The sequence below is a fragment of the Uloborus diversus genome, chromosome 8 (genome assembly GCF_026930045.1).
Source record: "Uloborus diversus isolate 005 chromosome 8, Udiv.v.3.1, whole genome shotgun sequence".
Lineage (NCBI taxonomy): Eukaryota > Metazoa > Arthropoda > Arachnida > Araneae > Uloboridae > Uloborus > Uloborus diversus.
In genome coordinates, this window is record NC_072738.1 from 153,236,979 (window position 1) to 153,259,594 (window position 22,616).

At 35.7% G+C, this 22,616-nt stretch overlaps 2 non-coding genes across 2 annotated transcripts; both read right to left on the reverse strand.

Annotated features, from left to right (window-relative positions):
* Positions 1-16,522: 16,522 nt before the first annotated feature.
* On the reverse strand, positions 16,523-16,668 carry LOC129228806 (U4 spliceosomal RNA). The gene has a single exon (XR_008580990.1). It is a non-coding gene; the product is annotated as a U4 spliceosomal RNA (small nuclear RNA).
* Positions 16,669-21,323: 4,655 nt separating this feature from the next.
* LOC129228852 (U4atac minor spliceosomal RNA) lies at positions 21,324-21,452 on the reverse strand. The gene has a single exon (XR_008581030.1). It is a non-coding gene; the product is annotated as a U4atac minor spliceosomal RNA (small nuclear RNA).
* Between the last annotated feature and the right edge of the window lie 1,164 nt (positions 21,453-22,616).

The following is a 22,616-nucleotide window of genomic DNA, read 5'->3' on the forward strand; positions in this document are numbered from 1 at the left end:
TACTTGATGGTTAAATTAAGCTTTTGATGGAAAGCTGAAACTGGGGCAGTCCATGAATGTACCTCAGCAGCTGTTGAAATCATGCTTCCAGCACCAAATTCTAAGGAATCTTCCCAAACCAATTCACTGGAAACACTTGTTCCCCTGTTACAAAAATTAAAATCATCTTTTTATACAATCTCAACAGAGGCATGTCAGCCGAGTGATGAACTTGTGATGTAGATAACTCACTTTGATAGCTCCTGAATATAGCGGTAGGTTATATGCAACAGGTGTTAACCCAGATGCCGCTGTTGTGGGTAATTATAGCTTCTTTTCTTAGATCATTAGATTGAAGCAGGCACGGGTTTTAATGTTGAAAATAAATTTTCTAAGGTGACAGGGCGATTAATTCAATGCAAATGAGCAATTCACCTTTGTTGATTTCTTTCCCTTCTTCTTCGTGCAATAGTGTGAATGACCGGTTATATTGTCTTGAACTTGAAACACTCTGAAAGGTCATGAAAAATCTTTTACTTCTTTAAAATTTACAGTTTTGTCTACACTAAAAAAAATCTGAAACAATACTGATTATTTCCATACAGATTTTAATGGTTTGATAATAATGCTAGGACTTCCAACTTTCACAAACAACACTATGTCATCACATTAATGTTAATGCGTACAACTTTCACAAAAAACACTATGTCCGCGCATTAATAATAAAGCGTACAACTTTCACAAAAAACACTAGTGTCCGCGCATTAACAGTAATGTCTGGGGAGAAATTCAAATCAGGGTTGCCGGCGATAACGCTTTAAAAAAGGATTACCGTGTTATGATCGGAATAAAAAAAAATTCCCTCTTATTATGATAATATCGAAGATAAATCTACTATATTCATTCTGTTATGAGTTGCGCTCTTTTTGATACGACAGCTCGGATGGAAATGATTGAGCTGGCGGCGTATTTTATTTAATCTCATAAGGGGTTTTTTTCGTTTTCCATTTCTTTTTTAATACAAACATTTCTGTTCAGTATATTTTGCTAATCTTTTATTCAACGTAATATCAATGGTTTACGTTTAATTAGAATTATGACCCGTGTTGATTCCTCCACTGGTTAATTTTTAAATGTTGCATTAAGATGCTTTTTTAACCAACAAGCTCTTTTCAGGCCCCACGAGAGGCCATATCAGAATTGTCAGAAACTAGGGGCGCAGTCCTTAGAAGGGCCCCGTTCTTGATACCTTTTTAGGGGGATGAGATCCGGAGACCAATCTGACAATGGATCCACCTTGACCTTCGGCGGCCCTGTAGTTTAATTTCCCTTGTATTATAATTAAAAATAAAATAACTGATTGAAGAATGCAGTTAAATTCTTGAAATTTCAAGCCCTCATCCATCTTACAGAACTATAAAAAGTTATGTATTTTTGAGTCAGTATTTCAATTTCTCCGTAATTATGTCCCGTATTTCTGTTTCAACCGATATATCGGACGGATAGAAATCTAAATATCGTTACCGTGGTAATAGTTATCTATCGCTATATGACGATATATCGGTATATCGCCCAGCCCTAATTGTGACCTGTCTGAACCTATTTGAATTTCCACCGAAATGGTGCTCGATAAAATAGAAAGCCATCACTCCCTGCCTCAAATCGAATAGCAATTGCTACTATTGCTCGAATATCCTAGTGGTATTAGAAACAACAACAGCAAAATAAAGAAAATTCAATGAAAATCCGCCAAAGGAAATGCGTAACAATGTACGTTATTTTTTATTTTACGAAATGTATCTGCAATTTTCAAGCAGTTTATTAAAACATCATTAGTATGTCTTCGGATTTTTCACCCTCTGCCGTATATTTTTCGTAACATATTTGATATTGTTCAATGCGCTCAATGTGCACTGTTGTCGATTTATAACTTATTTTAATTCAAAAATACCATGATTTCTAAATTTAATTAAAAAGTAAAAAATAATGTCGCTGAACTTCATGTAGATTTTAAAGCTCCATACAGTTTCAGAATTTCTTACAGATTGTCTGGAAAATTTGTGATTGTGAGTTTTTAATATCTATCAAAATACTTGTAAGCTTTAAAAGGAAAAAGATGGGGCTCATGTGCAGTGTATAACTATAACTAAAGAAAGGTATCAATAAAAAAAACTTACACTTCAGGTTTATACTATTTGCAGAGCAATAAAATGGCTATTCAAATTATAAAGGGAACAATTGTTTGTTGCGCGTACGCCCCATATTTTATATTTTTCCTTTTAAAGTTTACAAGTATTTTGATAGCAATTAAAAACTCATAATCACAAATTTTCCAGACAATCTGTAAGAAATTCTGAATCTGTATGTGGTTTTAAATCTACATGAAGCTTAGAGACAGTATTTTTATACTTATACTTTTTAGTTAATTTTTAAAAAATTAAAACTTTTAGTACTTAGTAGTACAAAAAACTTAGTATTTAAAATCTTTTTTATTTCATTAATTCTTTACCACTAACCCTTTTTTCCTACCCCAGTTGAAGGCATTAGATTTGGCAAGGAAAAATGTGGCGAAATTTTTCACACTGAAAATCGAGAAAACTAAAAATGTTTTGGAAGAGCCTTCTCCTTTTGGCAAGAATTAAATACAACATTTAAAATAGGAAATTCATTTTTAGTTTAAGGCGCCAGATGTCACTACTATATCATGCAATGACACTCTGCTCAAGGCATTTTATAATCAGCTTTTACTCTGCGTATGATTTGCAGGGTGTCCAGCAAAGGATTCCCTGATTTCAAAATAAGATACCTCGAAAACAAAGGACGATATTGAAATAAAATAAACGGTATGTTTATTGTGAAACCCATAAAAATCATATACTGGAACTCGGTAATTATTTTAAACAATTGCCAACAGGTGGCGCTGCACAATGTAATTGCAATAGAAGTCTCATATATGGTGCTGCGAAGAGGTTATTTGTTTCAGCAGTAGTTTAGTCTCTCAGATACGTTTACATATAGGAGACAAGTTATTGTCCAACCTCTTCGCAGCACTATTTATGGAGACTTATTGCAATTACAGTGTGCAGCGCCACCTGTTGGAACTTTTTAAAACTAATTTACAAGTTCCTGCATATAATTTTTATGGGATTCACAATAAACATACCGTTTATTTTATTCTAATATCGTCCTTTGTTTTCGAGATATTTAACTTTGAAACCAGGGAGTCTTTTGCTGGACACCCTGTATGAAAGTCTGTTAGTGTGGTTTTCCAAAATTTTCCTCATCCGGTAAATTTTGCGGACGATTCGGCGAAATTGGAGACAATATTGCAACAGCGAAGATCGCCTTTCATTAAGCGAGATTCATCAAATACGTCCAAGAAAGCAAGATTGGTTTCGATGCCTTCGCACATGCGTGCAGTTGTCGGGATCTGTTTATTTTGCCTTCGCGCTAACCGTGTGCGTAAAAAAATACCATGGAAATGCAAGGAATAATTTACATATCATCGCCGTTTTGCCGACACGAAATTTCCTTCCCCCTGTTGTCGGCGAACCGAGAGAGTAATACATTACGGTTTTCCGAATTTGGGGGTTTTTTAAATGACAGGGGGCAAGGAAGTTTTAATATCGGCGAAATGGAGGGTAAACCTTACGACAAAGAATAACAAAGAAAGAAAAAACAACGTCAAAAAGCACAAACTGCAGATTACTGCAGACACGTGTTTCGACGTTACAAGGAACGCCTTTTTCAATGCAAAACAAATCAGCTTACTAAACTTTTCAGCGCAATAGTATACAGTGAAACCTTTGTAAGTTGACTACTCGCGGTGCAGTACTTTGGTGGTCAACTTAAGACAGGTGGTCAACTTATAAAGGGTGGTAATGATTTTTTTTTTTTTTTTTTTTTTTTTTGTTATTGCGTGCACCATGTATTCAATTTTTGAGTAATTCACCCTTATTCTTTCTGTTCAACTCACTTTCATTGTTTAACATTATTGAAAGTGAAACGATAATTAAAAAATGCTATTCAAATAATTTTGTTATTTTTTCCTTGTTTTTAACTATATTAGACACTGTAGTTTTAGAAATTCCATTCGTGACGGCTAATTTTCTCTGGCTTTCTCCATTTTCAATTAGTTTTAATATAATATTTCATGCTTTTTATTAATCTCAAGTTCAACTAACTTTCTTTTTCAAGCCTTTTTTGTACAACTTATAGCATAAAAAGAGCAATAAGCATGACTCTCCCAGTTCATAAAGGCAAAATTAAAATATCCTATCTCTTAGTCCCTTGCACCAGAAACATGTAACTTTACTCATCAGCAGGCTTGGGACCCGCGTACTTAAAGGGGCTAACGGCCCTAGAAATTGAAGAAAAAATAGAAAAAAACTAGCACTAAGATTTATTCACTTTACAAATAGACACTGCTGGCCACTAGGGAGGGGCCCTACATATTTTGTTGTGGGGGCCCGAAATGTATAGATCCGGGCCTGCTCTTTTTGGCACAATGCCTCATACTGCAACTGAAAGAAAAGGCTCTGTCATCAAAGCATTAAAAACATTTTTGGAAAGCTATCAAAAAAAGAAAAAAGAAAAAAAAAAGAGATTATAATAATAAATAAATAATAAAATAAAAAAAATGTTGAAGAAAGATTTTTAAAAAATAACCAAGTGGTCAACTTACAAAGGGTTTTTTACAATACTCCAGACCAAATTTGGCGTGCATTAGTGTTCAAGATAGACAGGTGGTCAAGATAGAGAGGTGGTCAAGTTACAGAGGTTTTTATTGATTATATGAGATAGGACCAATTCCGTTCCTGACAAAAGCGGTCAACCGAACCATTGCTTCGGTCACTCGTCTGGTCTGCTAATTCTATATTAGCTACCAGTTTGTCTCCCACTCTTGGCTTCCTTAAGAGGTTTTCCATCTCCAGCGCCGTTACTCTCCTATACCGGGCTGATGAGTGCTAATAAGCATGAAACTGCGGTCCTCGGCTGGAAACGACTGAGCTGGCGGTGTATTTCATGTATATCTGCTTTAGCCCTTGCTAATGGGCGGTAATATACTGAATAGAGACAAGTGGTCAACTTTACAGATTTTATTTATTTATCTTAATAACGCAGTTGTTTAAAAACCAGAATCTGAATCCCAAATTTCAAAATGTTTAACAAAAAGCAATGGGATACTACTTGTTGCAATTCCGGTTATTAAAATGCTTTCTTTTCTTTTTATTATTATCTCATTTTTTTTTTTTTTTTTGTTTCACTACTAGCAGGTAAATGAATAATAAACCCAGAAGGGATATACATTGACCGTCACTCACAGAAGCGGTTAGATAGCAATTGCCGTACATACGGGCGAAACACCAGAATTACCGTAGATACCCCATCGCCGTCTGCGTTACTGCTAAGAAAATATATATGCCGTATGAATTAAAACTTATGCAAAAACTGGTAGAAGACGCATATAATAAAAAATGTTAGCATTTATTTTAAAACTCTTTGTTCCGCACAAATTTAATTGTCATGTTCAGGTTTCAAAAATAACACGAAATAAATTCAAAGTTTTCATGACATAACTACAAAAATATTCAAGGAAGGCAAATATAGAATATTTCTGAAATCCGTCTTAAAATTCTGGAGTCGTGTATTTTGCGAGTTCTTTTTGACGTTCGTTTTCTCAAATAAGGGTTCACTTTTAGATTTATTTCTTTTTATTTTAATAAGGGTTCACTTTTAGATTTATTTCTTTTTATTTTAATAAGTTTAGCTGAATGTCTTGTTTCGTTACACCCAATTTCGATGGCACTCAGCGGCGCAACCCGAATGAGGAATTAATTTTTCCCATACTCAACAAAAGATGGCGCTGTAAGTTGACTAAAATTTGACGGCTCTTCAACATGCAAGCAACTTTAATTGAACAAAATGCAGCGGTTTGTTGCCTTCTTGAATAAAATATGTACTTGCTTTTGAATAAGCTTTTAAACAATAAAAAAAGAACACAGAAGCTCAATATTATTTCGAAATACAGAACCTTAGAAATCTGAACCTTTATAGTGTGGATTTTAAGTAGATTTGTCTTTTTTCTTTAAGTAATAAAAAATTTTTACTCAGAAGCGCAGTTTCGCATCAAAAAATCTCTGAAGGAAATACAATTTTGTTACTCTATATATCACTCAGATTTTTTTTTTTTTTTTTTTTTTTGCTATTTCTATGGGATAGACATTTATGAAAGAGAGTTGTCACTCCGATTGTATAACACTGTATGCTTTTATGCACTGATTTTTTCATTTTGAAAAACAGGCTGAAGGGAAATGAGATGGAAGGAAATATAAATACGCAAAAGTGCCAAAAGAAAAAAAAAAGCCCGAACCAAATTTGTTTCTTTTTACTTTGAAATGTTACGTGCATATTTTTTTGCACTTTGAATATTATGTGCAAAAAAGAAAATGGCTATTCCAATAAAACTGAAATTAAGGTAAAAGAAATTATTTTCTTCGATGAAATTCAAATTTCTTTAACTTAATGCTAAGTTATTTTAGCACTACATCACCTAAACAAACATTGATTATAAAGGTTCGACTTTAATTGTGACTCAAAAAATTTTCGTTTTAACTAAGTATTGTAGTATCGGTATCACTTGAAGTTTATATATTATATTTTTATCCAAAAACATGTTGAAAAAGTTATTCAAAAAGCTTGGACATCAGTTTTCTGCAATGAAGCTCTTGTGCAAATACTATTTTTTTCTCCCGACAATTTTGGAACCAAAATGCCGGTTAAGTCAGCTTCCCTTCTATAGGAGTCTTACATGCAGGACACATTTAGTGTGACGTCAGGGGTTGCCAGAAACACGGGGCTGTTTACAATCATGCCGTTGCTATGTGCGTTGCTAAGGGAGAAACAACATAGGATTACCATACGAATAGGGTATGCGCGATATTTAATTGATGTTTTTTTGCCAGTTAAACACGTTAAATATTTTTTTAATCGTTTTAAGTTAGATATTAGCCACCTGTAGACATCATTTGACGAGTATCGATAGTTTTTACATGTGAATCGGGTTAAAATCCGGCAACACATGGACTTATGTGTTATACAATTGTTTTTTCCAGAGTTATTCACTCTTCTTATTTATTATGAATACTTCTTTCTATTTAAAATTCAATTCTCAAGAATCTTCACAAAAAAGTTTCCTGAATTGCTAAAAGATGCACGAATGCAGACTTTTCACTGGTGTGAAAAATGTTTTTTGCTACCAGTTTAAAGGTTGACTGAGCGTGTTTATTAATTGTATCGCCTTCAGGTTAACTACGGACAGTCTGGATCGACTAAGCTCCCGATGGGAGCATATAAGTCACTGGATAGCTGCAGCTTTACGTGGCAGGAATTGCAGGCAAGGAATATGTTTGAATCTTGGTTGCGATTACTCGCGCAGCTCTAGCCTTCCGTCCATGGTTGCGCTAATGCTTCTGGAACTTTCTTAGAAAACCAGGATGGTTCTAATCAAATACATTTAACTATACAAGTTTTCTAGATGGTTTACGACTGGCTTCAACTAGTGGGAGATTTCCCAGTATTTCAGGAAGGTTACTGGACTCTCAGCGGAAAACGTTCCTGGTTTTTCCATGTTACTGGAAGAAATTGGGCACATCAGCTGCCTATTATTTTCCAGGAACGTTTTTGAATCGTTTTTACAGTGAAGGGAGAGTACTAGCAGCTCTGATAGGTGCTGCTGTACAACATGATTTAGAAAAAAAAAAAGAATCAATGGAAGTCTACCAAGGAAGTTATCTTTATACGCGTTTTACTCAAAACTTGAAAATGTCCACTTGCATCCCTTTGATTCTCACTGCCTCATCTGTTATGCTCGAGACCAACACTTGCTCTAATATCTCTGTCATATTGTATGGGTGAGTATCTTTTCAGTCTTGTTTCAGCATTACACTTTTCAAAGGAACGTCGAGCAATGTGCTGTCATAGATAACTTCGTGCTTTGTTGCCAGGGCCGCCGCTACCAGCAAAGGGCCCGCTACCAATTTTAATTCCGGGGCCTTCCCCATGACCGCCCACCCCCGCCATTGCAAATTTATATACCGTCACTTCATTTCCTCTTACTCCAACACTTACAACTTCAAAAAATGAATTGTTTAAAATTGTATTCACAAGTGATGTTGCATTGTTTCGTTGCTCATAACTGAATTTTTGAATTTTAATGTAAATTGAGAAACTGTTATTTGAAGTTGGCACAAAAATATGTTTTCAAACACAGTATCTTTCAGTAAGTTACCGCCCCATTGCCAGGGCTAAGGCAGAAATACATGAAATACACCGCCAGCTCAGTCAATGTATTTCGTGTATTTCTGCCTTGGTCCTGGCAATGGAGTGGTAACTTACTGAATATACCTGCCTTGCCTTCAATATTCGAGTTGAACCGAACCAATGCTTCGGTCACTCGTCTGGTCAGTGCTAATTCTGTATTACCTACCAGTTTGTTTGGTACTCTTTGCTTCGTTAAGAGGTTTTCCACCATCAGCTCAATCTGTCCTATGCCGGGCTCATGAGTGCTAATTAGCACGAAACTGCAATCCTCGGCTGGAATTGTCTGAGCTGACGGTGTCTTTCATGTACAGTATCTCTAGACGGCCAAAAATGTTATGTTTGAGGTAAGTGAGATACATTAACTCCAGCGCGATTCTGGTAATGCCATAAGAGAAAGTGCTTTGCAGCATTTAGTCCAATTAAATTTAATGAATGTGCCCCATAAGGTGAATATAGATCAAGTGGGTTTTCGTTTCTTCGGCTTTTGATTCCTTTCAGAACACCCTTCATGTTCGACCCATTGTCGAACACTTGTCTTCTGCAGTCTTCTAATGGAATTCTTTGTCTTTTAAGAGAATTCATCAATTCTTGAGTAATAGCAAATCCCGCTTTTTTATTTATTTATTTATTTATTTTATTTTTATTTTTTTTTTTTTTTTGAGAAATTTAGAAACTCAATAAATCTTTCCTGAAAGAGCTTAATTTTTTTTTATGTGATTCTTATTGGGAAAACGGTTTCATACACTGTAAAAAAATTCTGAAACGTTACTGGTTATTTCCGTGGAACGTCTCGGGATTTTACACGTTTTCAGCTATTTCCCCGTAAAAACAAGTTTCTTCACAAAAAAAGTTTCCTGAATCGCTACAAGTTGCATGCGTGCAGATTTTTCACTGTTGTGGAAAATATTTTAAGCAACCAGTTTAAAGATTTAATGAGCGTCTTTATTAAGTGTATCGGCCTAAAGTTGCTAATGGCCTGCTCAGGTGGATTAAACTGCAAATGAGTGCGAAAAGGTCAATGGATAGCTACAGCTTTACAAGGCGGGAATTGCAGACAAGAGATATGGTTGGTTCCTTCGTGCATAGCTTTGGCCGTGGGCGCTCTGATTTCTTTGGAGCCTTCTCGGTAAATCAGGAAGGATCTAATCAATAACACTAAACCTACTTAATATTTCTAGGAGGTTCTACAGACATGACTGGCTTTAACATGGGAGATTTTGCATTTCTTCAGAAAGTTTCAAGGTTAATTTCAGAAAGGTTACTGGCTTTTAGCGGAAAACGTTTCTGGCTTTACCAATATATATTACTGGAAGAAATTGGACTCATCAGCTGCCTTTTATCCAGGCACGTTTCTGAATCGTTTTTACAGTGTAGCCGTACGGGTCCCCCAAAGCTCCGGGCACCAGTCCCATTGGTCTGGTATCCCCTCCCAAATGGCTGCCCTGCTTGTTGCTGAACTTTTAGTCAATTTACTTTCTCTCAATTTACTTTCTGAACTCACATTTACTTTTCTTCTTTTTAGAAGTGCTATCATGGAAACACTCCATGATTATCTTGACATTGTTGGTAGTGACACTGCGCTCTCTTCTTCCAGTGTTAAAGATATTAAATAAAATGTAAGTTTCAAAAGCTTCATCGCTAACTTCATTCTTGATTAAATATCATTAAAGTAAGTATATGTTAAATCTTCTCCAGTACCAATCTGTGTTCGGAGAGGATCATTCATTCGAAGGCGAGTAACCAGATGATCGTTGTAGCGCCACCCATTGAGAGATAATGTAACTATCCATACATATTTTTAAATTAAATCGATTGTTTTTTCTTTGCTCTACTCATGCATATCATTTTTCCAGAATTAATTGCCATTTTATAAAATTCTCAGGTATCACGTAATATAAAACGTTTTTTCCTCGCGTTACCTTTGAGTATTTGTATAAATCATCGTCTACGTATAGTGCACAGCACAACATAATTACTAAGGCTTTTACGGTCCGAATTCTAGTGCAATAATGAAACTTCAGTTTTTTCCATTTCAATTTCGGTTTTTTTTTTTAAATACTAAATTCATTAAATGAACATTCTTTTTTGAGCAATCACGATTGTTAATTGTTTTGATTTGACCGTCTTTGATGTCCGTGCCTTTTTCAACCTCCACCGTCCTCTGCAGACGCGACTCCTTCCGGTAGCCTGTGCTCCTGGTCGGTGGCGTCCATGTTCTATGCACACGCACGCTTATACACATGCACACACACACACACACGCCTTTACACACATACACACACGTCTACGCACACACTCAAGCCTACACATACGCAACTATACGCACGTAACCGCCCAAGGGGAGGGGCAGGCTCGGTGGGACAGGGTTTCTAGACACAATATCTCCAATGAGTAGGATCCTGTCGCAACTCGTGATTGCGAAAAACATTCATTGAATTCAAAATTTTAGAACTCAAATTAATTTTTTTTTCTTCTGTCACATGTCGTGAAAGCAAATTAAAGTCCACTGTATTGCTTGTAGTAGTAAATTTATCGATATAAGCGTTTGTACAATGCTGGTAAAAAAATTGCATCACCCTCGCATTTTCACAACAATGGGATTATGTGAGAAGTTTTGGCCGACCGATTAACGATGAATGTATGTGAAATTCTGCAAAACTTATGAAATAAACATTTAACAGCAGGAATTCGATAGTAGTTTACGTAGATCGGGGCTGTTTCCGGGCCAAGGCAAATTGCTGACCCCATGCTCATTTTTCCATTTCTGAACCTGCGTGTGAGTTTAGAGAAAAAAATTACTTAACCCCATGTCAATTTAAGTCTAATGGCAGGATAAAGGTTTTTAAAGTGTTACTTACCAGTTTTGCCCTATGGCACGGAGCAGAATCATCCTGGAAAATGACGTTTGGAACTGAAGTAAAGTGATCCCGGATAGTAGGAAGCAATTTCTCCTCCAAAATGCCAATATACACCTGAGCGTTTACTGTTCCTTGCACAAAGTGAAGCCCACCAACTCCTTGATCAGAAATACATCCCCAAATCATCTGGGATGCGGGATGCTTGACTGTGTGTTGAATGCAGTCGGGATGATATTCCTCTCCTTTTTGGCGCGGATGATGCAATTTTTTTTTTACCACCACTGTAGTTTGAAGCTTGTAAAGGCTCCTTGAATTCATCCTCACTGTCTGTATCCGATAGAAGAGAGGCGATGAAGTAACGATACTAAAACTGTTTTCACTTTCTTCTTGAGGCTGAAGTTGCAATTTCTCTCTCTCTCTCTCTCTCTCTCTCTCTCTCTCTCTCTCATGTTTTTTTTTTTTTTTCTTTCCTTTCCCGGACCAATTTAGTCGTTAATATGTTAGCATTTGCAAGACGAAGCGTCAAATAGCAATTTACTGTCTTGGTATGATTCTGTATATTTTCTTAGTTATTTTCGGATAGGATTTCAAAAGATTGCTGCTGCATTTCAAGAGGTAGATGTTTAGCATCTCTTGACCATTTACGTTGCACAGTAGGCAGGGAGCGTATGACCTAATTCACACGTTTCAGCCAATTCTAACACCTAAAATGGCAAGTGTGAATTTAAACCAGGTGCAAATTGAAAGTTTCATCACTTGTTTCTGCAAGCGAAGTAACATTTATTCTTATTACAATCTTACATGGAACGTATACTATTTGGGTATGGAAATCCAAACTTCAAACTCAATCCGGACTTATCAGAATGGAATAAATTTTCCCACATGTTAGTTTGAGACCATTAATTACCTTTTTAATCCCCTGCCCCTTAACATTTCGAAAAAAAAAAAAAAAAAATTGACACCCTAATAGACAAATCTGTTTTTCCTAGAAGATTAATTCAACTCATACTTTAAGAGGGGAACTTAAGCTGCATTATTTGCTTCAAGAAGAATCAATTGTCACAGTTTCCAGGCGTACATCTCGGAGAGACGGTGTAGGTTCCCTTCGTGGGGCCAGGACACCTATTGCTGGAGAGGTCGTCGTATCCGCCATGTTGGAGCAAGCGCACTTATCGCACGTCAGAGAAACAGAAGAAAAGACATTTCGTAGAACACTGCAGCATGTTTGGAAAGATTACAGAGCATTTGTAACGTAATGATAGTAAAATGGTGAGAAATAAATTGATATTAACCTCACACAAGCGAGCTTCATCTCCAGGCTGCAAGTCACTACGTCGGCTATTATTTACTTCTTTTTTCTTTCCACATCTGCTGGAAATCTGAAGAGCTGAAATCCTTTCTTGTGGAGCTATTTGCACAATTAGCAGTCGAACCACCACTCATTTGACTCAATTTAACATATGCTATAAAGAAATATAAACTACACCAAAGATGCTATCGCTGCGAAGCACCGGATCAAGTTTGCTCCAAAATGGCGAATGCGTCGGCTCATCCGCTATAAGGGCCTTAATATGAAGCATTCCATCTCTGTCAAAGAGCTCGATTAACTTTATCAATCCATAGGTCCCAGTAATCGTCCTAGAGATTCCGACTTTGCCTTATCGGACCCGTTCAATTATGAACACGAAGTTGTGGAAAACGATATTGAATGGAGTGCGAGCTCAGCCAAGGAACTCGAGTAATTTAATGTGAAGTACGACTTCCACAACACACACATGCCAAAAGGACCCTTGTTATAGGGTAGGTCAGAGCACAACAATACCTTCAGACAAAGAAAGGACAAGCACAGGAGAGAGAAACTACAGTGGTGGTAAAAAAAATTGCATCACACGCACCGCAAAAGAGAGGAATATCATCCCGACTGCATTCAACACACAGTCAAACATCCCGGATCCCAGATGATTTGGGGATGTATTTCTGATTAAGGAGTCGGTGGGCTTCACTTTGTGCAAGGAACAGCAAACGCTCAGGTGTATATTGGCATTTTGGAAGAGAAATTTCTTGATACTATACGGGATCACTTTACTTCAGTTCCAAACGTCATTTCCCAGGATGATTCTGCTCCGTGTCACGGGGCAAAACTGGTAAGTAACAATTTAAAAACCTTTATCCTGCTATTAGACTTAAATTGACATCAGGTTAAGTAATTTTCTTTCGCTAAACTCACACGCAGGTTCAGAAATGGAAAAATGAGCATGAGGTCAGCAGTTTGCCTTGGCCCGGAATCAGCCCCGATCTACGTAAAGAATTATCGGATTCCTGCTGTTAAATGTTTATTTCGCAAGTTTTGCAGAATTTCACATACATTCATCGTTAATCAGTCGACCAAAACTTCTCACATAATTTCATTGTTGCGAAAATGCGAGGGTGATGCATTTTTTTTTACCAGCACTGTACATCCATGCCTGAGCCGGAATTCGAACCCAGAACGCCCCCATCCGCAGTCAGACTCATCTGACCACTAAGCAAGGCGGCCAGCCTGGGGCAAAGTGAGATGGTGAAATGTTGACCTTGCGTTTTGTTCCTCCTATCTGGTAATATTTTAACTGTGCAGGTAGCACATGTATGTTCCAGTCAGGGAAAAATACCGTCGAAGATTAAAGCATATGATATTACAGGTAATTTTCAAAAATTGATACTCATATTGTAATATTTTGTTGTATGTCCAAAACTATTTTTGTCATTGCAAAATGATAAAGTTGTTTTTATTGACATTTTTTATATTAATCAAGACCTTCCAAAATTCAGTGCAGTATTTCTTTAGTTCATATAAAGCTCACTGACATTTTAAATATTTTGTGCAATTAGTCACGTACATGCGAGTCAAGTGGAAGGAGCTAAGTGAGATAATTTATTTCATTTACTCACTGAATCATTTATTTATTTATTTATTATTTATTTTCTTTCATTCCTTATTTAGTGATTCATATATATATATTCATTCATTCACTTATTTTGTTATTCATTCACTCTCTAACTCGCTCATTTTTTTTCTTCATATGTATAGTAATTTAATTACTCGTTTATTACTTCATCATCATTTCATTTATTCTTTCAACCTTTTATTTACTGATTCACTAGTTCAAAAAAAAAAAAAAAGTTATCGAAAGAAAATATATTCTATTGTAAAAATATTTTATTTCCATTAAAAAGTATTTATCTTTATGTAATGTAATTTTCAAAACAAATTTCCAATTTGTTCATTTTGAAAAAAGTTCAGCCATCTGATCTGACCCAGCACTTAACCCAAATTCATAAAATTGATCAAAATACGACCAAATTATTTTGCTTCTTATTTATTTCAATGATAATGAAACAGATAACAAAATTTGGACTACGGAAGAATTGGATAATTTTAAATTACCCTAGAACACCTATGAAGAAAACTGTTGTTTCAATGTTGGAGTTACCAACAGTCAAATCATTCTTTGTTAAGTTGTGCTGGTTCGTCCATTTGATTTATCTCTGCTGGACAGCACCTCACATCGCATAAACCCTCAAATTCTCCTCCTACAATGCTATTACTGCCGGGGCGAAAATCCTGCCAATTTCAAAAATTGTCCTAAACGAATATATTTTATCGATTTAAAAAATGGTACTGAAAACAAAAGTAAAAACCTAGAGAGCATCAAAATTGAATGATTTCCTCAAAAAAGAAGTGCGGGCACCTATTGATTATACAGGGTGTCCCCAAAAGTGACCGATCACTTTTATCAACTATCAACTATCAAAGGGACTTCTGGCCCTCAAGCTATGACGGACTGCGTGCCAGGCGCCTTGCCTTCAGAAGACAGCACAATAGATGGTGGTGCCATCGATGGACAGTTCGAGAATTTAGAACCAGGTAAAGAGCCGAATAACTTTCTTGTCTGGCAACCCCAGAGGTATCGTTAGACTTGGAGGACATTGTGACCACGAGTATATTTAACGTCTCCCAGTCACCATTAATACATTTACATTAGCCCTCCATAATTTGCTGAAGGAATTCAGAAATTAAATTATTTCTCTGATTTCTTAATTTTCAGTTTGTTTTTATCTTCTATCTACCGTTTAAAAAACTCACTGTATACTGCAACGGAAAGCATTTCTCAGACGACGTAGGCCTAACTTCGATCTTAAGATGAAATGTAATTAAGAGTAGGTCCTAATTTATTAAGCACTTTCCTAATCAGCGATTGAACATTTTTCTGGAGTGTGATTGATTAAAAGTACCTATTCGTGCAAATATTAATTGTAACGCTAACCTTGAAAGCTTTCATTACATAGGAAATTTCAAAATCAAGCTCCAGAACATCAAACGGCGTGACAATTACGTCACGCAATAGTTTAATTGTCAGGCTTTCGGCCACTCGGCCTACGCCTGCCACAAAACACTTGTATACAGATTTTGCGGTGACTCTCCTGTCTCTAGGACTTGTAAAAAAGATGAAATAGAAATAAAATGTTTTAACTGCAATGGCCCTCACCCTGCCTCTGACCAAACAGAGTTAAGCTAATCAACAGGAATGGAAACTTCTCAAATAAGGGTGCTCGAAAAAAAGCCTGTCTGTAATTCCTCAGAACCTTGACCTGGTTAAAATAGTCACCCAGGTCATTCAACAGTTCATACCTCGTTTCGACTCTAGTTATTGTGCTACACTCTGGCTGGGAACATGCTCCTATCTATTTTCATTTCACTATTTTCTTTTTAAATTTCTTATCAACATTTTATCATTGTCTTAATTTTATTTTATTTTTATTCATTCAAATGGCCTAGAAATCCCCCACGGGGAAAAAAAGTATAAAACTTTAAAAAAATATGTAGGAAGCGAAAAAAAAATACTTAAACTTATTTAAATAAAGAAGAACTTAAGTTGAAATTTACTTTGAAGAGCCTTCGGCTAACCATTATGGTACTCCCGTTAGAGGAAGCCATATCTCTCGTACATCCACGCAACCATCTTCTGCGCCAAAATAAAGCCTTGGCCCCAACCGGGGAACTATCAACATACCACACCAGAGGATAAGGGGCAGGGCCCCAGGTGCCTCAAGCAACGAACTTATATTTCCGTGGCATTCAACAGTTAAATATCAATAATAGCTAGTTTGCTCGCTCTGGCCGGTCTGTTCGCTTACCGCCCCCCTTTCTTCTGCTCCCTCTCTCTTGCGTCAGTGCGGACAAAAACTCTTACCTCCCTTCATACCTTCTCATTCACCCAGCGTTAATACTCCCCAATCCGTATAATGCATGGGAATAGGTAACAGCCAACAAAGCTGCTACGCCCGACCAAGTTCAATAACCGATTCTACCATTCACATTGCAACCCCCGAAAGGGTTCCCAAAAATTGCCTATGCCGACGATATTTCACGTCGACATGGCGGGGTATTGGGAAAAGTTTTCAACTAGCATAGCAATAGTCACGCCTCGGTAGAACCTCATTGGCTATGACACTGCCTCTGCGCAAAGCTAAGGAAGAAACTCGTTTCCCATTCTTATATGAGTTGCTTAGAAGAAAAAAACTGGCAAGCTAATGAAATTTAGTTCAATTTGTTATTTCAATACATACGTTGAACTGTTGGGAAAATGAAAGTATTTTCTGGGATCATGTTGCTTTATCTATCAATTTCAGTGACTAAAAGAAGTACTTTTGACTGAAGAAAACATTTCCATTGCAATGTTGTGTTGTTCTTCTGCAGAAACAATGAATAAATTTATACATTTTAAAAAAAAAATCATAGACGTAACTAATGTGGAAAAACCACGTTATAATTGGTTTGTTTACTTTTTTTTTTTTTTTTTAACGAAGAAACCAACTTTTATAATTTCTGCTTTAGAAAGGTATACAAAAAAAATGGATTTTTAAGCATAGCGCAAAAACTGCTGATTATTTTCAGCTCAATTTTGGATTCCCACATAAAAACTCTTCTAGATTCTTTTTCTATTAAAATTTAAAATATGGTTTCAGATAATATTTTTTTCAAAATATATTATCATAATTCATAAAAAAATCTAAATTTACATTTTTAGCTGTTTGTAAATGATGTTTTTATTATTGGGTCGATTCATATTTTGATATGAAAAAAAAAATCTTTGCCATACTTAATCTATGTGTTATGTATAAAAATATAAAAATGCGTTTTAACATTACAAGAGGGATTTTTCATTAACAGCTGGACCAAATTAAACAAAATTTTGTATACAAAGTTTTAAAATGATGCTGATCCAAAATATGTAATAAAAGTTTGAGGTTGATGCTCGAAAAGTTTGATGTTGATGCTCGTGTTAATATGAAGACGACCCCTTAACAATGATTTACAAACATAATTATGTAGAGCACATTATTTCTGAAAAAATAACACCTTACACGTGTCTCTAGTATCAATAGTCTTCGAATACGAACGAGTGTTTCAGTTTTTTTTTTTTTTTTTTTTTTTTTTTTTTTCCCCCTATGACTGTACCACATTGATTTTGTGGCAATTTCTTACCTCTTGTGACTGGAAGTAAAAATTAATTTCCTTTGCGGATGAGCATTCTACAAAGTGTCCGTTTCATCTTATTTTAAGCCAGTGGTTGGTGCTCAGCCATTTTTTATACGAGAGCCGCAACCTCATGCTAAGATGAATTTCGCAGGCCAGAACACATAAAAAAAATTCAAATACATATTTAAAAAAAAAAATTTGGATAACGTACAAATTCGGATACAGTCGGAAAATTACAAACCAGGAATGGGGTCGTTTCCGAAAATTTAAAGGTATTTTTTTCTGAAAGAGCATGCTTAAAAACATAGGATTTGACCATTTTTTAAAGATTTGACAAAGTTTAATATTTTTAAACGCAGGCTCAATTTCATTTTTCACGCTTCTGCATATGACATTACAAATGATGAACTGTCATTCACTGTTTCCATTAGCGCAGAGCGCAAGATTTAATTCGCTAATTATCATAACGTGGAAGCGTGGTAGAGAGCAAGCGTAAGCATTCAGCACGCCAGTGGAATACGCCCTTAAGCTCATCATTTGTGACATCATAAAGACCACGTCTTGTTTGAAAAATCGGACATTTAATACAATTAATTAAAAAATAACAGTTGGGCAGTATTTTCTGGGTCCATGTTATTTTTTTACTCATTCCATCAACTTCAGTGACTAAAGTAGTTCTTTGGACTGAAGGAAACAGTGCAATTCCTAACAATGAAATTCACGTAAAATATTCATATTTAATTCTTTTATGGAAAAAAAGCATTTCATTCTACGGTCAATTATATTTTCGTTTAAGTATCGTCTGCTGCCTAAGTTATCTTCATACTCGATAAAAATGAATCTAGAAAATAAAACATTATAAATGATAGTATAAAAATTTAACATATTCTTTGAATATAAAGAACAGAAAAATATTTTGGTTTACACAGTTTTGAATGTCTGAAATTTTGAAAATGGTATATTTCAGAAAGCACTTTCTGTTAGATTTGTATTAGCAGAATCAAATGAAACATATGTTTATAGTATTATTTATTAATACACTAAGCGCGTTTTACTGAGCTATTTTTGTCGTATGTGTACAGACACCCCTTCAACTGACGGTGAAAATAACCTAGTATATGAAAACGTTTTTGAAGAGAAAATTTGTCGTAACTACATTACGCTCTAACGTAGAATAGATAAGTTCTTAACTAAACGACTACCGCGAGTTTAGCTTTTATTTAAGTCACAAACGACTACCGCTAGTTTAGCTTTTATTTAAGTCACAAATCAAAGAAACGAGTTATAAAACAAAAATCATCAATTTCTTTTTGAGCTCTACTGATGCCACATTCGTGGTTAACACGGCATAACTTAAATAACTACCAGTATTTTGCATCCTTGGATTAGCTAAGTTATATATATACTATCTGATCTAAAAACTGCGGGTGTCAAAGAGGATTCACTACGCAGCGAGGTTTCGTCCATCAGTTTCGATGGCAATTTGTGGCCGCGAAGTACACAGACGGCAAGTACCCAGTTCCAAATTAAGCGAGGGGTTTACTAACATTAAGACGTTCTATCATTGAATACCGAAAATTCTCATAAAAGATATACTTATCTGATCTACTCGTAGCAAGTGTTACTCTTAGATGCCTTTTGTTTTTCTCAATCGTATTTCTCATTCAGCGGTTTTTATTATTTTTTGTCTCAAAGCGGGCGTTTAGATGAAAACGTTTAGATGAAAATATTCTTCAGTCACATTTCTCGCTGAGCGGTCTTTGTCACTAAGATCTTGTTGCAGAGGATACTTGTGGCAATGGAGCCACTCTAGATAAACTGTCTTGACCATTACATTGGTTGAACCTTGTTTGGTGGCAAGAGCACCACTTATTTTTCACTTCCACGTTGAGCATTATATGCAGTTTAGTGTTACATTTTCTATAAAATACAGTGCCTCTTAATACAGAGTTACTTAAACTGTTTTCTTTTTTTGCCCATGCATTTATTAGTTTCCTGAACGAAAAGAAGTTATGAAAAATAGTTAAAATCGCATTTCCGGTTCAAAAAGAAACATACTGAGTGATTTTTCGTTAAAAAAAATGGTGAAAATTTAGTTGGCATTATTTTGTGTAAAACGTTAAAAGCAGGAGCGCGATGGAGAGAGAAACCCAATAAACGGGAAGAAATTACATGAACAGCATTGAAGAAATTCGGACCCATAGAGAAAAAACTTAAAATGCGGAAAAACGTTTAAATTCGGAAGAAGCAGCGCCCATGTCCATGCCCACGCCCAATCCAAATCCAAAGAGAATATTCGAGAAGATCACTTTTAACTTCAAGGAAAATAACAGTAAATACTCGACTTGGCTAATGAAAACCAGTCGCTTTTTGAAAACATCAGACAATAAATTCTAGTATTAAAAGAGAAATCGTGACAATCGCTTGAAAGTGCAAATAAAAAAAAAGTAGTGTAACTTTTTACGATTTCCTTTAACCACCACTTCATTTCCAGACAAACAATGTTATATAAATTAAATAGTTCGCTCTCCAGTCGATTTCAGAAGACCCTTCACACCTCGTGCTCAGCTACCGGCTTGTACCAAAGATTACGGTGGGTGAAGCAAAGTAAATGAGCTGTGACTAAATAATGAGACCTTATGAAAGGGAGGGACTAGCCTGTGTATTTTAATTTGCATATCTGCCAAAATTTTAAAAAAATTGTCACATATTTCACTTGGTATTTTTAATGCCATGAGCGTTCATTATGCTTTGTGTTTTTGAAATATGGATTTAGTTTTTTATTACCTTTTTCCTTCGCTTAGTTAAAAACAATATTTTTACTTTTAGACAAAATGATTAGAGCCCAATAATTTGATTTAGATTCAAGGTAAACAGATTGAATTCCTTTAAATGTTTTATATGTCCTTAGACCCTCTTCTTTTTATTTTTAACTTATGAGGATACGCGAATTAACTAATTTTATGCTTAATGAAATTATACATGGTATTCGTATTAAAGACCTAACTTGGTTAATCTTGAAGCGTTTACATCAGAAAAGTCTTCATATGAAGTAAATGAAAATCTTTTGAAATGTATGAATGAAATATAATTTTTGAAAAATTACTATTTTCAAAATTTGCGAGAAGCTTACGTTCCTTCAAAGTACTTGTCAGTATATTACAATTTATAATATCAACCTGAATATAGATTTATTTATTAAAGAACGCTTAAACGAAGAAACACTTGTCTGCAATTATATGCAATTTGTGCTTTTTGACGTTGTTACTTCTTACTATACTTTACGTAAATGTATTAAATAACACATTTTAACTCAAGAGCTTTTCGTATTCCCCTCGATATTCCCTCTTACACTTGAAAACTAAAATGACGGACCGAATCATATTCGAAAATACGTCATAACTTTTCCGAGAAATTGTGCTAAAACAACTTTCAGCGCAACTTGGCTTGTCATTATTAATGCATATGATAAAGGAAAAATCTTTTTAAAAACTGATGAATAATGAAGGGTTTGCATTTATCCAATTAGTATAATCTTCGTGCAATATAAATTTCAGACACTAAATATTTAGTTATACTTCTTTACGAAACGGTTCAATTTTTATTTGTAGTTTTATGCATTCCTTCTACTACAACCCTTCGCGGGTTCCAAAAATTGCACCCAAACCTAACTAGTTAAGTCAAGCGGTGCGGGTCTTATTGTGTCAATGGGAGTCAGCACGCTGCTCTCACGTAACGTTCATCGAACTGCATCAGCCCCAGACAAGGACGGGTACGGCTTGAAATTCTGATTTCCGCTACATGCACCGTGTCCTTGTAAAGAAACTGGCTGCTACGCAGTTTAAGTTTTGCTTAGATGGCGTTAAAATAACCATTTTCCAAATAAAAAAAAACACTTTCAAAGGATTTTACTGCGTTTATTCAAAAACATCGCTATTAAACGCGTGACATCAGCAAAACATTCATTAACTCATATTTAACATAGCGGGAAAATAGGCACGGTGAGCGATTCGTCATTTTTAGACATGAAGGGAAATCTATTTTAAAAGTTCATAAGAAACCTTGTCAACTACACTCATTATACTAGCTATTTTTTAAATAATTACCTACTTACCATGTTAATGAGCATCTAGCTGAATCGTTGTTTGGAAAATATTTGCTATTTCTATCAAAAGATGGCAGTAGAGTACTGTACGCACTTTTAAATGAATTCATCGAAGAAGAAAAATTCCTTCACTGAACAATGCGCACGCATTCATAGAATCTTGCGCTCTGTAATAGCAGAGTATCTTTCCTCTACTGAGCCGGCAAAGCATAACAAACCTTGATCTTGATTCCTATTGCTTGAGTTCTGTTGATGACAGTTTTATGATCGGATGCCGGTGTTTTGAGCAGTGTAAAAGCACTTATTCTCGCGAGTGTAAATGTCGCAAAATGACCATATCGGTACAGTGGCTAGAAGGGATAGTGTGCTGTTTGCCATTGTTCTGCGACATTTTTCCTGTACTCGAAACCGAGCCTACCACTAGATGGCGCTCTATCCAACAGCGGGGCAAATTTCGATAGTTTTAACAGCGGCTAGAAGGGATAGTGTGCCGTTCGCTATTGTTCTTTGGTGTTTTTTTTTTTTGTGTGTACTCGAAACCAAGCCTATCTAGTTTTATGACTTTATGATGAAAATAAACCAGATGATAGAAATGTCAAGGAATCATCGACAAAGGCAGTTACGTACCAAGGGGTTGACAGGAGTGGCTCTCGCCAGGGGCGCAGCAGTCGGAGGGGCATTTCAACTGACATTTTTAAAAAAAAAGGTTTTTTTTTTTTTTTTTTTGACATTTTTCAAAAAAAAAAAAAATGCCCATACAAGTAGAAAAATACTTTTGCAAAGAGAAAAAGCAAGAAAAGAGTTGGAGGGGGGGGGGGAAATGAAATAATCT